The sequence below is a fragment of the Coregonus clupeaformis genome, chromosome 19 (genome assembly GCF_020615455.1).
Source record: "Coregonus clupeaformis isolate EN_2021a chromosome 19, ASM2061545v1, whole genome shotgun sequence".
Classification (NCBI taxonomy): Eukaryota; Metazoa; Chordata; class Actinopteri; order Salmoniformes; family Salmonidae; genus Coregonus; species Coregonus clupeaformis.
The window spans coordinates 3764586-3772529 of record NC_059210.1 but is presented as its reverse complement, the minus strand read 5'-3'; positions in this window follow the sequence as shown (position 1 = coordinate 3772529).

The window sequence follows — 7944 nt, the reverse complement described above, 5'->3', positions numbered from 1 at the left end:
AGAGTTAGTGAGTGCATACATTTTCATACTGGCCCCCCGTGGGAATCGAACCCACAACCCTGGCATTGCAAATGCCATGCTCTACCAACTGAGCTACAGAGGGCCCATAAATGTTCAACACATTCACAGTGGGTCAGAAGTTTACTTACACTCAATTAGTATTTTGTAGCATTGCCTTTAAATTGTTTAACTTGGGTCAAACGTTTCGGGTAGCCTTTCACAAGCTTCCCACAATAAATTGGGTGAATTTTGGCCCATTCCTCCTGACAGAGCTGGTGTAACTGAGTCAGGTTTGTAGGCCTCCTTGCTCGCACACGCTTTTTCAGTTCTGCCCACACATTTTCTGTAGGATTGAGGTCAGGGCTTTGTGATGGCCACTCCAATACCTTGACTTTGTTGTCCTTAAGCCATTTTGCCACAACTTTGTAAATATGCTTGGGGTCATTATCCATTTGGAAGACCCATCTGCGACCAAGCTTTAACTTCCTGACTGATGTCTTGAGATGTTGCTTCAATATATCCACATAAGTTTCCTTCCTCATGATGCCATCTATTTTGTGAAGTGCACCTGTCGCTCCTGCAGCAAAGCACCCCCACAGCATGATGCTGCCACCCCTGTGCTTCATGATTGGGATGGTGTTCTTCGGCTTGCAAGCGTTCCCCTTTTTCCTCCAAACATAGCAATGGTCATTTTGGCCAAACAGTTCTATTTTTGTTTCATCAGACCAGAGGACATTTCTCCAAAAAGTACGATCTTTGTCCCCACGTGCAATTGCAAACTGTAGTCTGGCTTTTTTATGGTGGTTTTGGAGCAGTGGCTTCTTCCTTGATGAGCGGCCTTTCAGGTTATGTCGATATAGGACTTGTTTTACTGTGGATATTGATACTTTTGTACCTGTTTCCTCCAGCATCTTCACAAGGTCCTTTGCTGTTGTTCTGGGATTGATTTGCAATTTTCGCACCAAGTATGTTAATCTCTAGAAATTTTCTGAGGTCTTGGCTGATTTCTTTTGATTTTCCCATAATGTCAAGCAAAGAGGCACTGAGTTTGAAGGTAGGCCTTGAAATACATCCACAGGTACACCTCCAATTGACTCAAATGATGTCAATTAGCCTATCAGAAGCTTCTAAAGCCTTAGCCTTAGACTCCTAAACTCTTACAATTCCAACTATTGAATCCTGGAAGACACTTTTCTTAATTATACAACTACCTTTTTTTGCCTGTGCTACAGATATATATATATCGGTCTGCTAATACTAGTAAAGGCCCAGTGCACTACTTTAGTGAATTTATTTTATTTTTTATTCCGATTTTTCAGGGGGTGCTGCAGCACCCCTACGTCCCGCGACTATGCCCTGACTATCCATACATTCAAAAAACAAGAACATTGTGCCTTCTGGTTTTCTTAGTTTACTGTAAGGAATTTGAAATGATATATACTTTTACTTTTGATACTTAAGTCAAGAGCTGCCAACTTTCACGCATTGTTCGTGAGACACGTATTTGATCCTCTTCTCACACTCTCATGGCACACCTCTTATATCTCACGCATTGAAAAGTACTGATTTTATTTTTGTAATTCGCGTTAACTTTTCAACAGTGCTCCAAATTGTTTTAAAATCGGAGCATCTGCGCCTGCAATTTAACATCACGAGCGGAACCTCTATCATTGTCCTGTCTTGCCACAGCGCTGTGAACCGCGGCACATTGAAGCATATGATTGGTCTAGTTATGTAAGTGATGAAGGGGATTGGATGGATGCATTTTTTAAAGAAACACTCCTCAAGATAAGAGTGGAGCTGAATGGAGAGTGAGAACTTTCTCCACTGAGTTTATAAAACTGTAAAAATAGTGTTTTATTTACAATGTTGTCAACAAATTTTGGTTGCTTTTACTCCCGTCCCTATTGCAGAATGCAGCCTTTTGACAGCATGTACTAAAACTGATTTAATCCACACTTGCATTAGTCCCCTCCCCGTTTGGTGATTGGCATTTAGGCTGTGACAACGAAAGGCAGCAGACAGACCTACAGTATGTTTTAGCAGGGAAGTTTGGTAGGGTGACCTGATTTGTAACCATGAAAATAATCTTGTCAAACAGATTGTGAACCCAAAAGTGTATGTTTGATTCTAGAGAGGGGACAATGAATAGAAAAATTATTTGGTTAGGGTGTAGGGGCAGATTTATGACATATTGTCTTCAGGAGATTTTAGTATATACAGTGGCTTGCAAAAGTATTCACCCCCCTTGGCATTTTTCCTATTTTGTTCCCTTACAACCTGGAATTAAAATTGGGGGTTGTATCATTTGATTTACACAACATGCATACCACTTTGAAGATGCAAAATAATAGGAAAATAAGACAAAATAAGAGAACTTGAGCGTGCATAACTATTCACCCCCCAAAGTCAATACTTTGTAGAGCCACTTTTGCAGCAATTACAGCTGCAAGTCTCTTGGGGTATGTCTTGATAAGCTTGGCACATCTAGCCACTGAGATTTTTGCCCATTCTTCAAGGCGAAACAGCTCCAGCTCCTTCAAGTTGGATGGGTTCCGCTGGTGTACAGCAATCTTTAAGTAATACCACAGATTCTCAATTGGATTGAGGTCTGGGCTTTGACTAGGCCATTCCAAGACATTTAAATGTTTCCCCTTAAACCACTCGAGTGTTGCTTTAGCAATATGCTTAGGGGTCATTGTCCTGCTGGAAGGTGAACCTCCGTCCCAGTCTCAAATCTCTGGAAGACTGAAACAGGTTTCCCTCAAGAATTTCCCTGTATTTAGCACCATCCATCATTCCTTCAATTCTGACCAGTTTCCCAGTCCCTGCCGATGAAAAACATCCCCACACCATGATGCTGCCACCACCATGCTTCACTGTGGGGATGGTGTTCTCGAGGTGATGAGAGGGGTTGGGTTTGCGCCAGAAATAGTGTTTTCCTTGATGGCCAAAAAGCTCAATTTTAGTCTCATCTGACCAGAGTACATTCTTCCATATGTTTGGGGAGTCTCCCACATGGCTTTTGGCGAACACCAAACGTGTTTGCTTATTTTTTTCTTTAAGCAATGGCTTTTTTCTGGCCACTCTTCTGTAAAGCCCAGCTCTGTGGAGTGTACGGCTTAAAGTGGTCCTATGGACAGATACTCCAATCTCCGATGTGGAGCTTTGCAGCTCCTTCAGGGTTATCTTTGGTCTCTTTGTTGCCTCTCTGATTAATGCCCTCCTTGCCTGGTCCGTGAGTTTTGGTGGGCGGCCCTCTCTTGGCAGTTTTGTTGTGCCATATTCTTTCCATTTTTTAATAATGGATTTAATGGTGCTCCGTGGGATGTTCAAAGTTTGGGATATTTTTTTATAACCCAACCCTGATCTGTACTTCTCCACAACTTTGTCCCTGACCTGTTTGGAGAGCTCCTTGGTCTTTATGGTGCCGCTTGCTTGGTGGTGCCCATTGCTTAGTGGTGTTACAGACTCTGGGGCCTTTCAGAACAGGTGTATATATACTGAGATCAAGTGACAGATCATGTGACACTTAGATTGCACACAGGTGACTTTATTTAACTAATTATGTGACTTCTGAAGGTAATTGGTTGCACCAGATCTTATTTAGAGGCTTCATAGCAAAGGATGTGACTACATATGCGCGTACCACTTTTCCGTTATTTATATTTTTCAAATATTTTGAAACAAGTAATTTTTTTCATTTCACTTCACCAGTTTGGACTATTTTGTGAATGTCCATTACATGAAATCCAAATAAAAATTAAATTACAGGTTGTAATGCAACAAAATAGGAAAAACGCAGAGGGGGATGAATACTTTTGCAAGGCACTGTATTTGCTTTATTTAGTCTGATCAGTGGAACAATTCTCATTCTTAACAATGGCCTAAAATATAGGGTAATTACTGTGCTTGTCAGCAAGAACACTACCTTTATTCCCCACACTTATTTTATTATTCCTCTTCTTCCCAATTTTGCCAGTGTAATCACATATTTGAAATCTCATATGCCTACTTGAAAATGAATTATTTCAGGCGATGTATTTTTGCAGTCATTCATGGACAGTTTTGAATAAGTCATACAAATAAGCATAGAATATTAAATGCTACAGGAATCAAATATAATTTTTGCCATTTTAGTATTGTGCACATGCTAGGCAACTCATAAACGCATCATATTTTGTCTGTAGAGTAAGATGATGGCAAGGATCTTCAACTAGTAGGCATAAACCACCTGAGTATTGATATTAATTAGATTTTTCTTGAAGGTTTGGTGATTTTGAGACATTAATTGTTATAACAAGAACATTTTCAAACACCCAGCACTTTGGAAACATAGAGCAGGGGTGGCCAACCCTCCAGGAGAGCAAGCAGGATTTCTTCCTGTACTATTTTAAAGAGATAGTTCACCCAAATGACAAAATACAAACCTTGAAAGCAGTCTATAGACAAGGACACTGCAATCTATGATTTGGTTAGCCACTGCCATCAACCATTAATATTTCCTGTGCAGAGCTTTGGTATAGTGGTAACACTCCCCTGGCACGTCGCATACAATTTTCCACCTGAGAACAGGGATCAATCCCTGCTTCCAACCTTCCCACTGTTTCTAGCATTTGCCTATCTTATTTCATTACTGTCTGAATAAAGTGTCAAACCACCTAAAAAATATGTAAGAAAATATATTAGCATTCTTTAAATTGAATCCTCCCAAAATCAACAAAGTCGTACAATTTTGAGTGCTCATTTAATGTTCAAAGCATACTGAATACCACTGGATATCTAGCTAGCTACTTAGCTAGTAAATCACACAGCAATTATTAAAAACGTAATTCGCGTTAACTTTTCAACAGTGCTCCAAATTGTTTTAAAATCGGAGCATCTGCGCCTGCAATTTAACATCACGAGCGGAACCTCTATCATTGTCCTGTCTTGCCACAGCGCTGTGAACCGCGGCACATTGAAGCATATGATTGGTCTAGTTATGTAAGTGATGAAGGGGATTGGATGGATGCATTTTTTAAAGAAACACTCCTCAAGATAAGAGTGGAGCTGAATGGAGAGTGAGAACTTTCTCCACTGAGTTTATAAAACTGTAAAAATAGTGTTTTATTTACAATGTTGTCAACAAATTTTGGTTGCTTTTACTCCCGTCCCTATTGCAGAATGCAGCCTTTTGACAGCATGTACTAAAACTGATTTAATCCACACTTGCATTAGTCCCCTCCCCGTTTGGTGATTGGCATTTAGGCTGTGACAACGAAAGGCAGCAGACAGACCTACAGTATGTTTTAGCAGGGAAGTTTGGTAGGGTGACCTGATTTGTAACCATGAAAATAATCTTGTCAAACAGATTGTGAACCCAAAAGTGTATGTTTGATTCTAGAGAGGGGACAATGAATAGAAAAATTATTTGGTTAGGGTGTAGGGGCAGATTTATGACATATTGTCTTCAGGAGATTTTAGTATATACAGTGGCTTGCAAAAGTATTCACCCCCCTTGGCATTTTTCCTATTTTGTTCCCTTACAACCTGGAATTAAAATTGGGGGTTGTATCATTTGATTTACACAACATGCATACCACTTTGAAGATGCAAAATAATAGGAAAATAAGACAAAATAAGAGAACTTGAGCGTGCATAACTATTCACCCCCCCCAAAGTCAATACTTTGTAGAGCCACTTTTTGCAGCAATTACAGCTGCAAGTCTCTTGGGGTATGTCTTGATAAGCTTGGCACATCTAGCCACTGAGATTTTTGCCCATTCTTCAAGGCGAAACAGCTCCAGCTCCTTCAAGTTGGATGGGTTCCGCTGGTGTACAGCAATCTTTAAGTAATACCACAGATTCTCAATTGGATTGAGGTCTGGGCTTTGACTAGGCCATTCCAAGACATTTAAATGTTTCCCCTTAAACCACTCGAGTGTTGCTTTAGCAATATGCTTAGGGTCATTGTCCTGCTGGAAGGTGAACCTCCGTCCCAGTCTCAAATCTCTGGAAGACTGAAACAGGTTTCCCTCAAGAATTTCCCTGTATTTAGCACCATCCATCATTCCTTCAATTCTGACCAGTTTCCCAGTCCCTGCCGATGAAAAACATCCCCACACCATGATGCTGCCACCACCATGCTTCACTGTGGGGATGGTGTTCTCGAGGTGATGAGAGGGGTTGGGTTTGCGCCAGAAATAGTGTTTTCCTTGATGGCCAAAAAGCTCAATTTTAGTCTCATCTGACCAGAGTACATTCTTCCATATGTTTGGGGAGTCTCCCACATGGCTTTTGGCGAACACCAAACGTGTTTGCTTATTTTTTTCTTTAAGCAATGGCTTTTTTCTGGCCACTCTTCTGTAAAGCCCAGCTCTGTGGAGTGTACGGCTTAAAGTGGTCCTATGGACAGATACTCCAATCTCCCGATGTGGAGCTTTGCAGCTCCTTCAGGGTTATCTTTGGTCTCTTTGTTGCCTCTCTGATTAATGCCCTCCTTGCCTGGTCCGTGAGTTTTGGTGGGCGGCCCTCTCTTGGCAGTTTTGTTGTGCCATATTCTTTCCATTTTTTAATAATGGATTTAATGGTGCTCCGTGGGATGTTCAAAGTTTGGGATATTTTTTTATAACCCAACCCTGATCTGTACTTCTCCACAACTTTGTCCCTGACCTGTTTGGAGAGCTCCTTGGTCTTTATGGTGCCGCTTGCTTGGTGGTGCCCATTGCTTAGTGGTGTTACAGACTCTGGGGCCTTTCAGAACAGGTGTATATATACTGAGATCAAGTGACAGATCATGTGACACTTAGATTGCACACAGGTGACTTTATTTAACTAATTATGTGACTTCTGAAGGTAATTGGTTGCACCAGATCTTATTTAGAGGCTTCATAGCAAAGGATGTGACTACATATGCGCGTACCACTTTTCCGTTATTTATATTTTTCAAATATTTTGAAACAAGTAATTTTTTTCATTTCACTTCACCAGTTTGGACTATTTTGTGAATGTCCATTACATGAAATCCAAATAAAAATTAAATTACAGGTTGTAATGCAACAAAATAGGAAAAACGCAGAGGGGGATGAATACTTTTGCAAGGCACTGTATTTGCTTTATTTAGTCTGATCAGTGGAACAATTCTCATTCTTAACAATGGCCTAAAATATAGGGTAATTACTGTGCTTGTCAGCAAGAACACTACCTTTATTCCCCCACACTTATTTTATTATTCCTCTTCTTCCCAATTTTGCCAGTGTAATCACATATTTGAAATCTCATATGCCTACTTGAAAATGAATTATTTCAGGCGATGTATTTTTGCAGTCATTCATGGACAGTTTTGAATAAGTCATACAAATAAGCATAGAATATTAAATGCTACAGGAATCAAATATAATTTTTGCCATTTTAGTATTGTGCACATGCTAGGCAACTCATAAACGCATCATATTTTGTCTGTAGAGTAAGATGATGGCAAGGATCTTCAACTAGTAGGCATAAACCACCTGAGTATTGATATTAATTAGATTTTTCTTGAAGGTTTGGTGATTTTGAGACATTAATTGTTATAACAAGAACATTTTCAAACACCCAGCACTTTGGAAACATAGAGCAGGGGTGGCCAACCCTCCAGGAGAGCAAGCAGGATTTCTTCCTGTACTATTTTAAAGAGATAGTTCACCCAAATGACAAAATACAAACCTTGAAAGCAGTCTATAGACAAGGACACTGCAATCTATGATTTGGTTAGCCACTGCCATCAACCATTAATATTTCCTGTGCAGAGCTTTGGTATAGTGGTAACACTCCCTGGCACGTCGCATACAATTTTCCACCTGAGAACAGGGATCAATCCCTGCTTCCAACCTTCCCACTGTTTCTAGCATTTGCCTATCTTATTTCATTACTGTCTGAATAAAGTGTCAAACCACCTAAAAAATATGTAAGAAAATATATTAG